This window comes from Aythya ferina, assembly GCF_964211825.1.
Source record: "Aythya ferina genome assembly, chromosome: 2".
Taxonomy (NCBI): domain Eukaryota; kingdom Metazoa; phylum Chordata; class Aves; order Anseriformes; family Anatidae; genus Aythya; species Aythya ferina.
In genome coordinates this window covers 123,714,052-123,733,696 of record NC_140297.1, presented here as the reverse complement: position 1 = coordinate 123,733,696, position 19,645 = coordinate 123,714,052, and the positions used below count along the sequence as shown (strand labels likewise).

The following is a 19,645-nucleotide window of genomic DNA, read 5'->3' as shown; positions in this document are numbered from 1 at the left end:
TTTCACAAGGTACTACAGGGACCATAACCAACTGGCAGGGTAGACTGTATTTACACCAGCTGAAACACAAGCTTATACTTACAAACAGCATAGCTTAGAGCAGTTTTATTTTGTGACTCAAAATTAAGTCTCTCTTTCTATGGACAAGTATACAGGAACTATAGGTTGGTTTCACACAGGTTTGGGTTATTTTTATTTCTGCTACTTAAAGGCACCAAACTCTGGCATCAATTGTTTTCTCAAAGATTTAACCACTTATGAGAGATTTTATCACTGTATACTTTACTTCAACCAGGACTGAAGTCATACTCAAAGCATAATCTGGTGGTCAACAGCAAAAACTCTTCAAAGAAAGCCTTCTTTATTAGTAACTCAGTGGAAAACAATACTTTTCTTCTTTTTCTTTTTTTTTTCCTCTGAACTAACTTCACATTTTACAGCTAGTTATTTGCTTCTCCCTTAGAGTTCTCTCTTAAAGCATCCTGATTCCCTAATGTGTCTCCCTCTTTTCTCTCCTGATTTTCTTATATTCCTTCTGCTCTCTTACCAGTTTTGTTCTATTCTTCACCCCATCCACAGCAATTTCTTCCAGTGAAGATATGAATCAATAAGTAGAGCCTTTCAAAATGATAGGAAAATATATTTAAAGGAAAAAAAAAAAAAAAGAGAGAGAGAGAAATTTTTACAGATGTCATTTACAGATTATATTCAACCAGTTTCATCAACTTGCAATCAATGATACACAAGCATGAGACTTCATATAAATTTATCTTTCGGGGGAGAAAAACAGAAAACCTGAACTGTAACACTTTGCAATCTCCAGAGAAGTCTGATTAGAATAGTGTCATGGTTTTGGCTGAAATATACTTAATTTTCTTCATGATGCTGTATTTTGGATTTTTGATGAAAATAGTGTTCATAACACACTAATGTTTTAGTTGTTGCAGAGTAGTGCTCACACAGAGCCAAGGACTTTCCAGCTTCTTATGATGTGCTGCCAGCGAGGAAACTGGGAGTGCACCAGGAGCTGGGAGGGGACACAGCCAGGGCAACTGACCTCAATGATAAAAGGTACATCTCATACCATGTGGCATCATGCTCAGCAATAAAAGCTGGGGTAAAGCAGGAAGAAGGGGGGGATGTTTGGAGTGATGGTGTTTGTCCTTCCAAGAAACTGTTATGCATGCTTAGCCCTGCGCTCCTGGACGTGGCTGAATACCTGCCTGCTGATGGAAAGTAGCGAATGGATTCCTGGTTTGGTTTCACTTGCATGTGAAGCTTTTGCTTTGCCTAGTGAGCTGTTCTTATCTCAACCCATGAGTTCTCGCACTTTTACCTCTTTGATTCTCTCCCCCATCCCACCCGTGGAGAACAAGTGAGCAGCTTAGTGGCACTGAACTCCCTGCTGGGTTAAACCCCAAGAAGCAGCTACAAACAATTACGGGTCCTTTGGGGGTCTCCATAAAGGACCTTAAAAAGCTTTAGTTTGCTTATACAGCTGAGAACAGTTGCATCTCTCATCTCAGATGAATTTAGCCAGTCCCTGATGATTTTCTGGGCTGCTACTGAGATGGTCAGTGACTAGGTAATTCAGGCTTTGGTAACCCTACAGCCAGTTCAGAAGGCTGCTCCCTGGAAGCTCAGCAGCAGGAGCTGCTAACAGTGATTCACCCACATGCCTTGTCCTTCTCACTAGCTCCACGTAGGATGCTGTATCAGAGGAGTTTACCAGGCTATTGTTTGTTAGCTGAGCTATTGTAATCACTGGCAGGTGACTGTGGGCATGCTGTTAGCCCATCCAGGTGTAAAGTGATGTGGCTTAATTTAAGCCTTTCAATTTAAAGTTAATTGAAAGAGGTTAATGCTAAGCCATATTATCTCACAATTGAAACAGACCAAGAATGGAAAATTACCATAGCTTAGCAGATAGGCAGCAACTTAGTACACCTTAGCAATTTCATTTTGTTCTCCACTTTACCAGACCCAGTGAACACCATGGCTTCACCCAGCAGCTACCTTCCACGAGACCAAATAAAACTCTGCAATGGGAAAATGTTTAATGAGAAAAGCAGGAATGCTAATGGTTTACATACCCAGAGTTTGCTCCTACTGGGCTCTAGAATAGCACAAACTTACAAAAACACCAAACAAACAAACAAACAAAAATAAATAAATAAAGATACAATTCCAGCTTCTGACATTAAAGACTATCCATGTATCTCAAAGCAGACAGTTAGGGCAGTGCCAGAAACTCTTAAGAAAAGCAAAGCTCAGATACTCTTCCTGGTCCTGTCAAAAATCTAGTTTGAGATTTTGAGCACTTTTATTTTGTTTCTAGCAGAACTAGTGACATGATTCAGTGGAGAAGCACGAACATTTCTGGAATAGATTCATTTGCTATCTTTTGGTTGGAGTCTGAAGCTATGTTATTATGATGCTGCAATGTGAGCAATCATTTAATTCCTGGGCTTTTGTCTGGTACTCACATGAAACATCAAAGCAAGCTTAATGTCATTGTAAAGATCATAATCTGAACTATAAGATTTAAAATGATGCCCAAGCCGACCTCATATGCCAGGAAGATAGGGAGAAAGTGTGATTTAATCAGCTGGCAGATTTCTAAAATATTTGTTCAGCACTTTTCTTTTTTCCTAATCAAATTTATAAGTAGCAGGGGAATTCAAGTAAAACCTGTCTGTTCAGATATATATCTTGTTTATCTATATTTTCATGAAAAAAAGAAAATGACAGCAGGCTTCAGATTTTTTTGGAAACTCAAAAGAATATTAAAGAAATCAAAATGGAAAAGTCCCCACTGTTATTACCCTATTACTTAAGTACTGAAATCACTGTGCAAGCCAAATGGGCTCATTGGCACCTAGCCATGTCAGAGCTCCTCCCAGAGGAGAGGGCATCCTGACTCAGGAAGCAATTCAGAGAGGAAGTCAGGCCTGTTTATGTTTCTCCTGTCTTCCTCTGAGACAAACTGTGGTGCACCATTAAGACCATCAGCTGGGGATGAGCTGCATGCCTTCTTCCTACCAACAGGAGACAGATGTGGTTCTTTTGTTCAGCCACTTTTCTGCAGGCTGTCATTTTTCCTGGGGACCGTGACCATTTGCAGTAGCCTGACACAAAGGTCACACAAGGAAATTGAACCATGCATTTGAATTTTGTGTTTAATTGGGTCTCATTAGGAACCGCAGAGATATTATTTATTATTATTAGTAGTAGTAGTAGTAGTAGTAGTATATTAATTATTATTAATAATTGATAATAATAATTATTATTATTTTCCCTTTAAGTTCTTGCCAGTGAAATCATTCCAAGTTATATAAACAAAACCTGGGGTTGATGTTCAAGAACTGGCCGTGGAGAAGCCTTCAGCTCTATCTACTGCATTGTTTGAAAAGTCATGTGTGAGCTGGGAAACAGCTCCCAGCTACCTTTCCATTCCTAGGATAAACACTGGAGGCATGAAGCACAGATATTTTACTGAATCCTTAAAATCCATAAACTCACTTCCTGATATTGCAGCAGGAGGGCAAGATTGACAAGTGTGTTTTTAAACGGGAAGCAAATGCAGGCTTCGAAGAGCCTACAATATATTTTTTTTAATTAATAAAGGATCAGTAGGAGCCAATTAAATCATGGTCATTCCAAATAGAAAAGTTAGCTTTCACTTTTCCCTGTGCTACTACACAGGAGAGTCTTAAATTTGCCAATTTCTTGAAAAAGAAGTGCTCTGTACCTTTTCAAATCACTTTGCTTTTCACTGTCATAATTAAGTGACAGTTAAAAAGCAAAGAAAACTTTTCATTTTTTAAAGTTTAAGTTTTAGTTATCTAGGAAAAGTTTTTCTCTGTGGTTTTAAAGAGCTAGAGGGCCATATCAAAATGACTGGGAACAGACAGAGCTGTCCTGTCTGTCCACACAAAACTAAGGCATGTTTCTCTTTGCTTTTGATAGCAGTTAAATATGATAAGGCCCAGTTCTTTGTGTTATTCAGTGTTTTCACAAAGAGTCAAGTCATTAGGAGAAAAAATTTCAAACTTTGTAACATTGTGAGAAATAGAAACCTTCAATTAAGAAAGTCAAATCTTTAGCTCATTGCTGTTCAATGTGTTGAAGATTCTGACATTTAATGCAATGGTCCATCTACTCTACTGAATCTAAAATACACAGTGAATATAGGTTGATTTTCAAGTGAAAATACTAGCCCTAAGTAAACTATAAATAAGAAATCTGCTAGAAATTAATAGTTTGTTTGTTTCTTTTGTTTTTGTTTTGTGTTTGTGAAGAATGATATTCATTATAATATTTCCCCAAGCTGGCTTGTACCTAAAGCATAGCCCTTCCAGGGACCATATTCAGACTACTAATATTCAAAGTAAACTTGCATGCCTGCTATGGTTTCTAAGTTCAGTTATTGAGACTACCCAGATATCCAGAGCTGCTAAGCTCTCTCAAAATACTGTAAATGGAGAGAGAAAGTTGTAACGCTCTATTTAAATATAGTAAATGTTATACCATCTTCTCTCCTTGACTACACAAAAAAGTCAGGGAATGGGAGCTATGTAGTACACACAGTCCAAGCCAATCCCAACTCCTTAGAGTTTGGGAAAAGTACATTTTACATATCTCCATGGACTTATGCCTTTATTCCAAGTATTGTTCAGTTCAATAATTCAAGTATAAGAAATTACTCCAATTTCTAATTACCTCAGTTTTTAAGAGAAGATACTGTCTTTGACCTGTATTTGGATTTATTCATTTTTCATTGTCGTCCTGCATTGTATCTAGATTTGTACAACCACAACAGTATTGTCCAGATTCTGACATCTACAAAGTAGCAGAATTTTAAGATTTCACCATTAGAGTTCACTGAAGAAGACACAAAGATCTGTATATCAAATGCTGTCAAGTGATGCCTCCTAACCCAAATACAACATTTAATGAGTTGACCCAAATGTCATTATTCACACCCTATCTTCAACTTTGTCTACCCAACCAAATAGCTGCCCCAAGACCTTCTGTATCCCTCACAGCTGCAGGTTTTCACTCCCCTCCTAGGCTTAAGCTGACAGCTGTGGCATTGTTATTCTGTGTTTGTCACAATCTGTCATAGAATTGTAAAGTATAGTAATGCTACAAGAATTGGGCTTTATAAGGGTTCAGGGAGCTAACACTGAAAAACATGTTTTGCTCACTACCCATAAATATGTAGTCTGGTTTATTGACACTCAAATAACTTGATACCTTTCTCATATCATGTTCAGAAGACAGGCAGTTTAGGAAAAAAAAAAAAAAAAAAAAAAAAAGATCTGTGTAGCTCCAGGTTATATATCTCTGCTTCAGCATATCAATACTCTTGAAACAGTAAGCTATAATATATTCTATCAGTCAAATCAATTCCCCCACCTTCCCTAGGCAGATGCAAGCATTACCTGAATTCCTAAACAGGAGAGCTTTCACTCATACTACCTTCAAATAAACAAATTCAGCCGATTCATTTTAATTGCCTTGTAGTCATCAACTGTGCCTCTCAATACTGAAGTTGGTCTTTTCGTCATCTCTGAAGTTGTTTTGGGCCCACTCTCACTATGCGAGGGAATGACCACAACAGACACTGCCTCCATCTCTATCTTTCAGCCTGGATTGTAGTCTTAACTGATTTGGAGCTACTGTCTTTCCTCTACACTTTATTTCTACAACCGTGCCACTTGGCTTTCTCACTGTATTCTCCCATACTCTGCTTTGTGTCTTTGAACTTCAGTTTTCACTAATTTTTAATGGCAAGAATATCAGGCTACTCTACCAGCCTTTTCTTAACATACTGTCAGATTCACCACTCTTCCTGGTTAGCCAAAAAGATCTGTGTGTTGCCAGATTTGCTTTCTTTCCTCTAAGTCGGGGAGTTTTCATCTTAAATATGGGTTACATTGAGTTCTGTCATTCTCTCAGTATTTTGTAAAGTCATGAACTACACCACATTAGCAAAGTAACTGTAGAAAAAAAAATAAATACAAATTTAATCAGTAAGCTTGCACATTAGAAAAGGGTTTATAAAAAAAAATAAAAATAAAAAAATAAATAGAGTTTTAAATTCCACACTGATGTTGCTTTGTGTTCCCAAATGAAACTGAGAAAGCCAGCAGAGATGGCTGATGACTTTATTGTAAGTCTGCTAATTTCAGAGATACTTGTTGAGGATGTCACTAGTTTTAATTGCCTTCTTTATTTACATAATTTTGATCCTTTATTGTCTTCACCTATACTAATAAGCAGCTTTGGCCTACAACTTTGTGTTTCACCAGCCTTCTTAACAAAGTAGATGTACTTTATGGTTACAACTATTTTTTCTGCTGTCACAATCTCCTAAGACATAATGCCTCATCATCATGTGTGGGCATGGTGGAAAGCTGACTCAAATGCTGCATCCTTTCTATTTCTCATTTGTTTTCCCTTAGGAAGCTCCAGTAACTTCCCATGATTTCTTTTCTTCTATTCTTAGATTCCTTTCTGTCAGGAACAACACCAGTATCAAGGAGCAAGTATCTAGAGAACTAGCCATTTACAACAAATGTCCCATTTCTTTGCTTTTTCAGTAAGAGAGACTCAGTAGAGAGAAAAGGGAACTATGCCAACTTGAGTAATATTCAGAGTAATTGTCTTTAAAAAAAAATAGCAAAGGCTGCTGACTGCAGAATTTTTTAGAAGACTGCTGCCAGACTGGCAGTGGGAAAAGTGCCTCTCACTCTCTCAGCTGCACACTCACAGCCTCAAAAATGAGGTATCTAAGCTGTATGTGCTCCTCCACTGCAGGAGAAGTGGAGATCTGGCCTTTAATTTAATCATTTAAAGATGATCATTTTACTCAAAAAAAAAAAAAAAAAAAAAAAATCAATGATATTTGAAAGAGTTGGGAGAGTGAATCTCCTAAAATGACCTGTGGGCATTCATAGGGATAGCTTTTATGCTTTGTTTTCCTTACACTCCTGAGGTGATTATGATTTTCCATGCAAGTTTTCCTTGTCTTTCCACTGGAAAAGACTAAAAATTTATTTTTCCTGATGCTCAGCTTTTCTTCTTAGCCTGTAACAGGATTGATTATAGGAACTCTGACAACCTGACCTGCTGCTGCTAAAACCTGTGATTCTGAACTGTTCTGATGGGGGTGACAGGAACACCAGGGCAGTTTCACTGCAGTTAACAATCAGTAGTTTTAATAATTTTAATCTGAAATGGAATAAGGCAACCAGTGCCCTTTCCCACTCTTAATTTATGTTACATTATTTGAATCTAATTCTTACTAAAATAAAAAAGCTCTTTGTGATAGGAATTATTTCTATCATAAAGCTTAGTAGTGAAGTAGTTAACCATGTTGATTTCTACACTGCTATATTTAAGTTTCAATGTTAACATCCCTCTGAAACAAATAGGGCTGATTATTCTTTTTAGAACAAATTTTTCATGTTCTGCAGACTGAGGTATAGTCTACATTAAGAACGTTTGCACCATTATAACTACCCTAATTTTAGTCACATCAATCCCACTCCCTGATGTAGATGAATTGTACCTAACCACATCAGATAAAACATGATTTTATGGCTGTGCAGGCTGCTCATATTATGCATTTTCAAAATAAATAAATAAATAAATAAATTGAAGTTCTATTAGTGCAAAGTTTCCCAATGGGGGAACATATTACATCACTTTGCACTAGCTTAGCACTCAAAGATTGCATTTTGAACAATAAAAAGATAAAATGTTTTTAAAAGAAAGGAAAATAAATAAAAACCTAAAACTCTCTACCTGACTGAGGCAGCCCCAGCCCAAGCCTTCAAGTAGTGTAAGTTCCTGTTGCAAAGGGCTCTCTGTTTAATAGGTGTGGCCACACAGTCAAATACCAACTTTCAGAGCAGGTTACTGAGATCTCTGAAAATACAAACCACTGTCTTTCACATCACCAACCTAATGCTAAAGGGGGTTATGTTCCCTTGAGTAGGAACAGGTATTTTCTGTTGGCACACTACCTAACACAGGAGGATCAGCTACCACAACATAAATATTTAACCCTAATAACTAGGGAGGTAAGGGAGGTAATATCAAGGGGATAAGTTAACATGATGCTCTCCAAAACTTAGAATGTATAAGCAATATCTCCATCACTTTTTTTTTTTTTTTTTTTTTTTTTTTTAATAAATAGGGGAATAGAAGTCAGATTTTTCAAATGTAGAATCAAAAGTTGGTTAAAGTCTGAATTTCTGTGTCCATTAACACTGTAGCTGAGGAGCCCAGATTTTCAGCATAAGGTATAACAAGTGGAGATTTTGCTAGTGTAAGGAGTCAGACAATAAGAACAGGGTTGGCGGTGAAAGTGGGGGATTGCCTCTCCCTCCCTCCCCCTCCTCTCCCTGGAACACAACATATTTCTACCAGGAATAAAAATAAATAAATCCTCAGTTGTCTTGCTGTGCCCAATTAGTATTCCATCCACGAGCTGTCCCATCAGGGAAAAATGCCGCCCTCACACACGTGTTCAGGATAGCACTGATGGATCTGAGGGCCTCTCCAAACACAGTGACCATCTGCTAGGCAAAACATAGGGGTCTGACAAGCAGGAGCCATTCAGCCCTGTTGTTGGGCCACATTATTACATATTTGACAAGGGTAATGAGAGGCTGTCATTAACCTTACATGACAGTCTCCACAATGACACACACTAAAGCAAGAACAAAGAGCAGAACTCAGTAAAAAGGCACCTACTTCTCATTTAACCCCGGAATTGTCAGACACCATTATTGCTAATGGAGGCTGGCGGTCCTGGGGTTAATTTCCATCTCTGTGCTCTGCTTGTTCTCTTTTTGAAATGTACTCCTCATATGGTTAAAGAAGCAGTTTTATCAAGGCTATTGGGAAGGCAATGCATTATTTATCATAACACACTGAGATGTAAGAACAGAGAGGGTCTCCTGGAGGAATGAACAAACAGACATATTTCATGAACCCTTCTGATGGGCCGAAAAAAAAAAAAAAGAAAAAAAAAAAAGGAAAAAAAAAGCATTTCTGAGCTCAGTCTCTGATATTTAAGGTTATCATTGCCTAAGTGTGACATTTCTCTCATCTGTGCTTCCTGCCAGATTTCTGTCAAGCTTAAAATCACAAGACTGCTTTTCTTAGTGACCTTGTCACAGTCACCTGGCTTTATCCTCACAGGGAAATCCCATTGAGAAAGTTAATCGGTCCCCTGACTTTTACTTAAACAGCAGATGTAGGGAGCAACAGTATTTACAATCTCCAGAAATAGAAGGTCATCTGAATATAAAATCTCTGTTTCAGATGTGATGATATGGGTTACAGTCCTCCTGCAAGGAGCGGAGATCCCGTAACAGAGCTGCTTACCACCTTGGAGAGCCGAGGAGCACATTTATTCCCATAGTGACCTCCAGGCTGAACCTAGGATGGGGGGCTCTGGGAATGAATACAAGCACTTGTTCAGATGCTTTGGCATATTAGGGACAAATGACAGAAGTGAAAGTGAAGATTATGCCTCGCTGCAGGAGACTCGGATCTGGTACAGCTGGGTGTGAGCTCAGAGGAGTCACAGGGTTTGGGTACAGCTAGAGCCAATGAGAAAATAGGACATCAGGTGGCGGGTGCTGCAATACGAGGATGCTCGGAGCTGTCGGGGGGAGGGGATGCCATCTCTGTGGAGAAGCTCTCTATAAATAGCATACAAAAAGCAAATCACTTTTTTTTTTTTTTTTTTTTTTTTTTTTTTTTTTTCCACACAAAGAGGGGAGTGCAGCAGCGGGAAGCTAGCCTTCCAGAGACTCTGGCTAGGAGGCTCAAAAGATTAACACTTCTGTGGAAAATGTGGAAGGTAAAAACTGAAATTACAAGACTAACTGTTCCAGAAGTGAGTACAATTAATACTCTTTTTTTTTTTTTTTTCCTCCTGACAGTGTATTAGCAATCATCAAATGTTTACGATCCTTTCCACTATTATATAAGGTAGTATATGTTATACAAGTACTTTTCATATTATGGATTTCTTCTCCAAATTTATTGTGATGGTTCTTTGCAGAGTCAGATGCCAATGTCATGTGATGTCTTTTCTGTTATCTCACTGGAGAGTGTCCTCTTCTAAAGCCAGGCACTGTTAAATAAGTATTCTTGCCATTGAATCAAACATATATATATTTTTTTTTATCTAGCCATCCAGAATTTGTTTTCCATGATCAAATCATTGTTTTACAAATGCCCTTGAAAAGCTACTGAAAGGGAGACGAAACACACATGAAACAGAGCTCTGCTTTAAAATGACAAAAATGCCGGTTTTCCCATTCTTCCCCCTTTACTGAGTCTGGATCCACATATGCTTTCTGCTACAGCTACAGGCATTCAGTGAGTAGTGGAAATACACAGCCCAATCCCCATTCCCCTCATCAGAGGATGAGGCTAACTCACTAGTGCTCCTCCCCAAAAGAACTTTCTTCTCAGTTCTCGCTCCATTCATTAATTCCCCAGCAAATGTTCATGTCAAACTGCTAAGGATGACTGAAGCATTTGTGCTGCAAATCCATCAATATATGGATTGTATACAGCTCTCTGTCTTTCCATCTCTCTCTTTCCCTGCCCCCAGCTCTTATCTACCTCCTTCCATTCCTTGTTGTTTTCTCAACCCTTAGCCTGAAAAATTCTTGGCTTTAGCTCAAGACAGAGTAATAGGGAAGTCTAACTTCATCATCTGAGTCTTAATAGACTGGTATGATCTCTAATAATGGTTGTAAAATGATATGTTTCATGACCCACTGATGGCAGCCTTAACGAGTATGCCTGCTTCTCTCTAGCATATACAATGAGAATGAAGCCAAATTGCCCTTGGTTAGGATTTGCTAGGCTGTCTGAAACTGGTGGATATGCTCACCTCTGCTTGGGTCAGACTCTGTCCATATGCCTATCAACAATGGGAGATGGCTGTCATTTGAAAGACAGTAATTTCTTGCTAGCTTTTCTGAATATTTTATGTGTTAGCCTTACAGTAGGAGAAAATGATTTATGAATATAGAAAGATCACTGCTCCTAAAGAAATCTTCAAATATAGCATATGCATAATATGCCAGTGACTTTTAATTCTATGGAGAATTTGAAAAGTCTGATTTATCAAGATCCCTTAGGACACCAAAAAAAAGATTTGATATATCTTTCCTTAAAGGGAATTTTAAAAGGATTCTTTAACTGTAATTAGTAAATCTGCTTGGGAATTCTCAGAAATAGTACTTTGTACTCAAAAAGGAAAAATACCTAATAATTTTCAAACAATACAAAGTTGATTTCCTGTTTTTAGTGCAAAATTCATACTTAACTATAGGGCTGCATCTGATGGCTCCATATTAACATACAATGAGTTCCCTCAACATATCCAACCTTTAACCTTTTATGAGCAGGACATCACATTTATCTGTAAGATATAATTCCTTACAAATGCATGCTTTTAATTATTTACTGTTTTATTGTTCTTGTGAGGTTATATAAATATATTACATTTTCTTTTAACACTATGCTTAGTAATTAAATGCTCATACTGTTATTGCCAGAATTGCTCTTCATTTTCTCTTTCTGAAGCTGAGATTAGTGGCTGTTTTGCTCCAATATTTTGTCAGAGACCCTATTTCCTATGACTTTTCAAGAGATATATACGGGGTAAGATTCTTCCTGTGTTATGTTATTAAATAGAGATCATCATTATGGTAAATGGTAACACTGTACTATACTTAAATTCTCTTGACATATATTCTAAAAGCTGAAATAAAATGATATAGAAACTGAAATAATACATAGTACTGAACTTTACAACATGAAAAGAAATAAAGAATACTGGTAGAATGCAGTTCTTCCGCATAACAGAAGTATTTTGCATAATATTAAGAAACAGATAGTGAGTTTATCACCTGCCCAGGGGATCCTTATATACCCAGTCTTGGTCTTGTGTGAGGTGTGCTACATATGCAATAGATATGGATATTTAAGGTGTAAGCCTGTCTTGTTTCCAAATAAAGAAAGAAAGAAAAAGAAAAAGAAAAAAAAAGATAAAAAGAAAGAAAAAGAGGAAACAATTATCAAAGTAAACAGAAATTTCTGCTATCCCAGAGAAAAAGGGAATCTGTATTATTTGGAATATAGGACCATATAAAATGATTCATATATTTTAATCAGCAGGAGAGAGTTCATTCTACATGCTTATCATATATAGGCAAGTTGTGCAAGTATAATGTTTTGCCTTTAATTTAGCCTCAACACTACCACATGAGTCAGACTAAGCTACGTTTAATCAGATGTCTGATGAATTATGAATGGGTCTACCAAGCAATTGGGCCATTAAGCATTAGATGAGACATAACTGTCCCAGATGCTTCACCTAGGGTAAACTCAAGTATTTATATTCCAACTTCCTAAAAGTTTGAAGACTTAACCACCTAAATTTTTTGATACCTCAGGAGCATAAGAGATCTGGGGAACTGTGAACCTGACTGTATAAAGTTAAGACAGGAATTACAGACTTGTAGAACAGACATATGTTATATATAAATATATACATTATATATATATATATTACATACACGCACACACATTTTTCATCATCTTTGGCAGAAGTAACATAGTCAAAATCTAAATAACTGGATTCCAAAGGAATTACTCAAACTGTGTTTTCTGCAAAGTTTTGTTTTCTCTATTTTTATCAGCAAATTTATTAAAATTTACGTCTTTAGGAATCCTTCTCTCCTTTCTTCTCCTTCCTGCTTCAGTTCTGCATACTCCACACTCGCTGTCCAGCCCATTTTATTTTTTAACTCTCTGCATATGAAAGAAATAAGTGGAGCAGGTAGCTACCTAAACTAGAGGTGACCTCTCTGAAGAAATGGCAGGCAGCTTCAACTTAGACCACATTTCCATATAAAACCATGAAAAGTGTCATCCATTCTAAGCCAAGTATTTGAAGACAAGACAGTAAAACAGCACAGGGGTACTGCCAGGCACTATTAAAAGATTAGTCAAAAATATTCTGTCAGTAAAATCATAAGATTTTCAATATCGAAGAGCTGGCAGCATTTTCAAAGTCACAGGTAAAATAATTGACTGACGCAGAAAATTCTGACCTACCACTGTTGTGAACAATGGCTGCAACGCGGAGAAACTGATCTCACTGTTCCAGTGTCAGGGCACTATTTCATCAAAGTAGATTGTAAACAGTCCAGAATTTAAGTTGTATTTCTGTCATTCCTCTCATGGTCCACAAAGTACTATTAGCTTTTTATAGCAAGTAGCTGCTGTCAGCGGTTCCATCGCACCCAGTTTCTTGATCAACTTTGCTGGAGAGAAGACAGCCCTGCATAAGACCGAAGTGCACAAAGTAAAGCAAGTCGGTATGGCAAGATTGCATTACAGCTCTAAATGTAAAATCCAGAGATGCATATATCCAGAGTGACTGAATTCAAGGTTATGAAGATGGAAAAGCAGGTAGAAGTCCTAACAATTCACTGGAAAGGAGCTCTTCTTGATAATTTATGAATACTTTTTGCTAGTGGTGTACTGGAGGGCTACTTTGCTAGTAGCCCTGGAGGAAGAACTTACTGGAGACTTCTCTTATGTATTGTGTCACTGCTATTGTCCTGGTTCCTACAGCTACGCTGGAAGCCTCAGTAGAAAGCATCCCATCCTCCCACTCACTCTCCCTGTGTCTCATCATGTGTTCACTTGGTAGTCCAGAGTGACTTATTTCCTTTTCTACACAGAGGTCCCACAGTATTCTCCCCTGTCCAAGAACCCATCGATGCTGTGTAACAGCTTTCACAGTTTCTCTCAGCATGGTCAAAGTCTGCTCTGACCCTCCTGTTTCTCACCACAGCTCCCTCCATATGAATGTTCTCACCATGCATCTGCTGGAGGCACATTTCCATGCCAGTGGCATCTGTCAGGACGGGATGATGATGACTCTCAGCTCATTTCTGTACTGAAGTTAAGAGTAATAAACAAATTATCTTGAGGAGTTATGCCTCTAGCCAAACAGCAGCCTATAAGGATACTGATGCTCCCCACTCCATGTCAAGAACTCTGCATGGTGCAGGAACAGCAGCAGCAGCACAAACACAACCCAAATCCTCTTGTTTTAGAAAGAAAATCTGAAATCTGATCTAATGAACTCTGAGAACACTTCATAGGAAACATGTTCTCCAGTGTTGCCTGCAGGAGTCAGGGTTTTGGAGCATTGTGATCTCTTCGTTATCAAAAACATTTTCTCTTAGAACTGAAGTATTCAGCTGGAAACTACCACAAAAAGAAAAACACTCAAGACTCAGATGTATAAAGGCTCAGTAAAATGTTCTATGAATTTCTACATCATACATAGAGCAAACAAACGTGTTCAAATCATCAAAGGTTAGAACAGGGCAGCAGCCTCCTGCCCCAGGGTAATGCTGAACTAGATAGCTTATTTGTGCCCTGCCTGAGTTTTTGTCCGTTCTAAAAACAACAAAGTGCTCTAGGGAGTCATTCAGCTGCCAATAAGAGCTGGGACTTCCAAAGTCAAGCAAGCATAATTCTGCTCATGTTTATGCTTCTGAAACAGGTCGTTGTCTTCTGAGGGAGGTCTCTCTGGACATGGAGGGTTCAGCAATCTTTTGTGGAATTCCAGACTGCTCTGGGATAGTTGCACTTCATGAAATTAGGAAAAACACAAAACATGTTGTGCTCTTTTTAGGAATTGAGATCAAATTATTGCATTGGTCATAGTGGAATACACCTCTCCTGCTTCTTTTCTTAACTCACATTCTGTCCCTTACATTTCCTTTCACTGTCAGGCTAAGATCATGTTTTTGCCCTGGACACCCACCCATGCTGCATTTCATAAGTAATGTGCTGGTATTTTACTGATGGTACCCTGGACCCTTTCCTGAGAAATTCTTTGGCAGTCTAAGTAGGGGCTGATATACTGCTACCCCCTTCACAAGGCTCAGTCCAGTACCTATTTGCACACAATTAACTGGGTTCAGTACAGCAAAGAATTACAGCTGGGTTCTTTTCTCAAGAGGTGTTATACCTACCTGACAGCAGGAAACTGCATCAGAGGAGGTTCTGGTTGGATATTAGGAAAAGGTTCTTTACTGAGAGGGTGGTTGGGCACTTGAAAAGGCTCCCCAGGGAAATGATCATGGCACCAAGCCTGTGATCATGGAATCAAGCATTTGGACAATGCTTTCAGACCCATGGTCTGATTTTTTGGGTGGTCCTGCATGGAGCCAGGAATTGGACTTGATGATCCTTGCAGGTCACTTCCAACTCAAGATATTCTATGCTTCTGTGATTCTATAGCTTTGTGAAAAGCACAGGGGTTAGAATGCTGACTCAGCAGAGGCAACCACTTGGCCAACCCAAGGGGACAGGAAACGACACGCCTATCTTTCTGATGTTTTCCTGACTTTATACCACTGAAAGTGAGAGGCATTTCTCACACTCACCTTGTTTCAGCTCTGCTATCATTCAGCAGAATGTAGAACCCACTGTGCAAGACAAGCTAGCTGAGCTCTACTCATATATCTGTTTTCACTCCAGCCTTGCTTCCTGGATTACAAGTAGAATCTTTTACTCATGGACAGAGACAGAGGCAATCTTTCATTTTAGCAACTAAAATTCTTAGCACACACAGAGAGGCCCAGTACCTTCATTCCTTACCTTTTATTGTATGTTGTTTGTATGTTTCTTTCTGCCAGTAAAGCACTGGGAAAAGAAAAAAAAAAAAAAAAAGACGATTGTAATCAGATCATTGGCTAACATAACTGATCAATAGCAACTGCATATGCTGCAAAGAGCCTTTAATGGCTCTTAATCCCCATTAGGCTGAGCTGGAGGAAGTTGAAGGGGAAACTGCATCACATTTCAACCATTTATAGCAGCATCCTGGTACTTGAGCAGCTTTCAGGGAACAGGAGCATTTGTTCTGAGGTGCTCTGGGACAACCATCAATAGGATAGGAAACTATTGCATCATTATTATCCAGGAAATGTTCTGGGGACCCTCCAGGGAATTGACTCCAAGTCTTATAATTTTTTAAAAAGAGTATAGGTTGGGTCAATCAGCAGAGCAGGCATATATGAAGCTTTTCTGACACTGGTAATTAAACATGTTTTGGGATATGTTTGACACAATTTATGAAATCAAAAAGGCCTGTTTTAATAATGTATGTCACTATACTACCTTTAGGAACATCTTCCAAACACAACTCATGTTTGTGGTATGTTTCAATGCAGACATGTAATGACAAAAGTTTCCGTATATTTTTGTTTTGTTTCTGTACCAAACCAAATATAATATTCACATCAAGCTTTATATTACATGTACAGGTCGCTTGAGAATATGTACTTTTAACTCACATGTAACTTCTCTGGGCTGAATCAATTCTATACGCATGTCACTTCAGCCTACATATTTTGTGTTGCAAAGACAAAAGACCAAAACAAAGAAATCTAAAATACTTAACACCTAGTCCATAAATACTAACCATTGAGACAGAATTCAACACAAAATCTTAATGAATCCAGTATTAAGTTTCCCTGGCAATGTATCTTGCTCTTGCAATGTATTGACTTTGAGAAATATCAAGCCTTTGAAAAACAAATTAAGTTGCAAGCTGTTTTACCTTAGCCATATGCTGTGGGCAGCAGCCTCTGGGAATGATCTTTTTTGTCTTCCAGTTACATTCACCGTGTTAGGTGGGAAAGCTAGAGAGGCTTGACAAGGCTGTGACTGAGATACAAGGTCAAAGAAACTCTGCTCCATAGGCTAGGGGTATATGCACGTCTTCCCTGAGCACAACCTTGGTATGTATTGAAAAACATACAGCAAAGCATATTTTGTTGATGAGATCTAGGGCTGCTCTAACAGCTGTTTCTTATTACCAAGGGAATTATTAGCAGCAAGTACACTCTGGGAATGACTGGGGGTCTTTTGATGGATGGGGGAAAGATTGGTCTTAAATGACATGTGTTGTAAAATGGTGTGGGAACTTTGAAAAAGGAAGTAGTAAGGCACTTTGAGGAAGCAGAATGGTGTTTTCTTGGGAAAAATGCAGTGTGAGGCTATGTTAGAAATAGCTACAGATTCCTTGGTGCAACTGTTCTTCTGCCTTTTAACTGTTCTGTCCTATCTAAGAGGAAGCAACAGCACCGGTGCTGCAGAAATATGAGGTATTGCTTAAAAATGCATTATTGAAATAGCAACCAACTTCCTGGTTCTCAGAGTTCTGAGTCTAGAAGAGTGTAAGGAATTAAAGAGGCAGCTCTGCATCAACACACACAGCTGGCACAAGAGACAGGAAAACACTGCTCTTCAAGATTGCCTTAACTCACTGTCATCTAGCCTCAAGAGACTCTACCACTTTCTGGTGAAGAACACAACCAGGATTTCTAAAGAATTTGTATTTGTTTCTTCAATCGCTTATAAAAAAGAGCTTAATACAGAAGATCAGCAGTTCTTTGCTTACTCGTAGGCCCAAAAATGCTAACAGTTTTGGTCTTTAGTATTAAGAGAAGAGTGCAATCTTTTGGTAAAACTTTATTATCAAGTTGGTTTTTTTTTGTTTGTTTGTTTGTTAGTTTGTTTCAGATCAATTGCACTAAGAAATTTCTTTTTAAAACATTGGGCTGCAGAGATCCATTGTTCTAGAGTAACTCATGGGAAGCCATCCTGCTGTTCTTCACTTTTTATTGAAAAATAATCAGAGCCTTATGAGGTCACAGGAAATACTTTTTAGTGGACACTAGCTCTAACTTGGATGACGGGCATACAAACTTCTTTTTTAATGACTAGACTATATTTCTCTTCATTCACCATGAAAATTCAAAGATTTGGAAATTGAGGATCTCAGTGCTCCTAATGGTTATACAGCAGTTTTAGCAATAAGACTAAATATAGAATTTTATTGAACTGAGTCTTTTTCCTAGGGCTTTTTTTTGTCAGTTTCTAAGGGTTAAATAACAGTTGAAGTAATATGAAGAGATCACAGAAAAACATCAGACACTGGAACCAATGCGGTTATCCCATGGTGCTATTTTGGAGCTGGCTCTATAGCTGCCTCATGAGGTCTTCTGCCTTCCTAAAACTGTACTTAATTGAAATTCAGAACACATACTTTCTACTGGCAAATGGGAGTAAAGCATAGTGACATTCTTGAAAAAAGCTGATTTTTAGTGTTTTTTAGTTTTGCATCTTCAAAATGACATTTGCTTTGTGAGAGACTTAGAAATCTAAAAGGAAGTAAAATACAGAGAAGAATGAAATGGTATCTCTGATCCTTCTTTATTCTATCCCCTTCAAAATAAATACTTGTACTTGCCTTCCTGCAAAAATCAGTATAATGCCAACTCACTTTCTGACAGTTTTTAAATAACACTGTGTTTTGTGGAAATATTTTGAAAAGTTTATTTCCAAGTTCTATTTTCTATTAGGCTAATCAAAACAGTAAAGCATTTTAATATACATACATGAATAAGAACACACATCTCTCAGAAAATACCACTGATTCACAGTACTATCTGCAGTTTTACATGCTAGTTGAAGCTAGCTGATACAGTAATTCTTCCAAGATGCAACAAATTTTTCTTTTTAGATAAATTGTATATTCCCAATTTTTTGAGTTCCTCTGGTACTTTCACATTAGGGACAAAATACCACCCACATTTCCTTCCTGTCTGTAGAAGAAAGGGCTTTATTTGCTTAAATGACACCCTCTGATGTGTGTATATAGATGAAGTGACTGGGGTCTGTAATCGTGTAAGGATGCACAAAGACATGAACTTCAATCTTCTCATCTCAGCTTGAGCTCCTGAGGATAGGACATGATTCTCTAGGCTGGGCTGCTATTTGCCTGGGACTCTCATAGAGGCTGGGGCTGGGGAGATAGGGTCCTCGCCACAGGTAGTGGGTGCTGGTGGAAATCTGTGTGGCATCAGAAATAAGGAAAGCGGTCCTCTGGACCTTATTGAAGTCCCCATGGAGACAAACCTACTTCTGTGACATGGCCAGAGGTGGTGGCACACAAGCCATGTGGCAGCGAAGGTTGAAGCACAAGAAGCAGCAGTAGGGGACAGAAGCCCCTGTGCCACCCTGACACCAGGGAGGTTTGCCGTTTGGCAGGGGCTTGGATCTGGGACATTGTGGAGAAACTACCAAGGCTCATCTGCTCTTCTACATTGGCACCTATGGCACGGCCAGGAGAGGTCATGGATATTATATGGCTCTGACGTGAAGGCTAAGGGCATGCGTGTCCAGTGGTGTCTCCTTGGATCTTACAGAGATGAAGGGCTCAAGGAGTACTGCATCCAGGTCTGAGGCCTCAGCACAAAACAGATGTGGATCTGTTAGAGCAGGTCCACTGAAGGGACACAAAATTGACCAGAAGGCTGAAACAACTCTTATATGAAGAAAGACTGAGAGAGCTGGGAAGAAGAGAAAGGGAGAGCTCATTGCGACCTTTCAGTACTTAAAAAGGGGGTTATAACAAAGATGGAGAGCGACTTCATACATGGGCAAATAGTGGCAGGACAGAGAGAATGATTTAAAACTAAAAGCAGGGAGATTTAAATTA

At 38.5% G+C, this 19,645-nt stretch overlaps 1 long non-coding RNA gene across 1 annotated transcript in view; it reads right to left on the bottom strand.

Moving 5' to 3' along the window:
- Positions 1 to 392: 392 nt before the first annotated feature.
- Positions 393 to 19,645, bottom strand: part of LOC311431386 — a 55,888-nt gene continuing 36,635 nt past the window's right edge. The window contains exons 4-6 of the long non-coding RNA XR_014689386.1: positions 15,736 to 15,780; positions 13,168 to 14,012; positions 393 to 618 (exon numbers count right to left, since the gene is read on the bottom strand). This is a non-coding gene — a long non-coding RNA (uncharacterized lncRNA). The remainder of the gene's footprint in view (positions 619 to 13,167; positions 14,013 to 15,735; positions 15,781 to 19,645) is intronic.